General features: G+C 41.8%; 1 pseudogene; it reads left to right on the plus strand.

Annotated features, from left to right (window-relative positions):
* Positions 1-384: 384 nt before the first annotated feature.
* Positions 385-837, plus strand: LOC101653077 (annotated as a pseudogene).
* Positions 838-1,366: the final 529 nt, after the last annotated feature.

Consider the following 1,366-nt stretch of genomic DNA (forward strand, 5'->3'; position numbering starts at 1 on the left):
TTCCTGGGGGGTGAGGGGAGGGGATAAAGGGGAACTGATATCAAGGAGTGCAGAAGAAAGTGTTTTGAAACTGATTGTGGTAGCAGTTACACAGTACTGCTTGATGTGACTGACCTATGAAATGATATGACATCTGTAAGAGCTCCCAACAAATTAATTTCCAAAAGAAAGAAAGGAAAGAAAATATGCGGGCGGCTGTTTCCAACGAGCGCTTGGATCTCAAATGAAAGGCCCACTGAGGAAGGTGCTTCCGGTGTGTCTTTTTCTCAGGGTCACGATGAGACAGAAGCACTACCTTGAGCCCGCTATCTCCCATGGTAAGGACACTTGTGAAGAAACCTGTGCATACGGTTTCCAGTTGCTGCTGTTGGATAACTGACTCCCCAAATACAGAAACTTCTGAATCGAGAAGCAAAAAGTTACACTCTCCGTTTTAAACAAGCAAAACTTGTGAAAAAGTACAAAGATGCCAAAAGTATTGTTGGTTACCTGTAAGACATGCAAACAGAACAGTTAAACATCAGGGTAAAGGTAGAAGCTTTCTCTCCTCCCCGAAGAGCAGTCTGGGCACTCCTGCAGCTAACCCCGCCCTGAGGACACCGAAGGGGAAGGCTCTGGGCTCTGGGAACGCAATCAGGAGCTGTCTAGTTCCAAGGCCAGAGCCCTGTCTGGATATGCAGAACACCTACATCTGGACAGTGAACACCCACTTTCTCTTCCTCAAGAAGTACGAGCAAAACAACGAAACACTTTTCTCAACTAAAAATGTTGCTCAGTCAGCAAGAAACCCAAAAGAGCCCAAAGATGGACTTCAGAAATTTCTTGTCTTCTCTGTAAAGGATGGATTTTGAAAATAAGAAATGTCTAATGGAATTTCTGAAATTAAAACTAATCAGAAAAACAAGAATTTTTGCTTTAAAAAAGATGAATATGAGGTCCAAGAGCAAACTTTTCCTTGGCATCCATAAACGATTATGGGGAAATACCTTACTAGAATGAGTACCGAATCCTGCCTACTTCTGAAGGAAGGTGGTCGTATCACAAATCACAAGAAGGAGTCAAGAGATATGTGGACTTTAAAACGTTCTCGTGATTTATGCCGTTTTCTTTCTCAGGAAACAGGTCTATTTATCCTGGGAATCAGTAGCCTCCGGACTAATTCACAAAGAGGACTAAGCATCTCTTTGTGTCCCCACAATCACCTGAATAGCTTAATTTGTAAAATCTCAATGTTGTTGCTATTTTCAGAACAAAATAGTTTGCTCTGGTGAAGACCTATTTCCAGGTCTGAAAATTACATCAGCTCCAGAAGAGTTATAGCTTCACTATCTTAAATCTTTTCTGGAACAGATACACCTTAAAAAAA

Source organism: Echinops telfairi, unplaced genomic scaffold, assembly GCF_000313985.2.
Source record: "Echinops telfairi isolate 266 unplaced genomic scaffold, ASM31398v2 ScPeMD7_18;HRSCAF=68, whole genome shotgun sequence".
In the NCBI taxonomy this organism is placed as follows: Eukaryota; Metazoa; Chordata; class Mammalia; order Afrosoricida; family Tenrecidae; genus Echinops; species Echinops telfairi.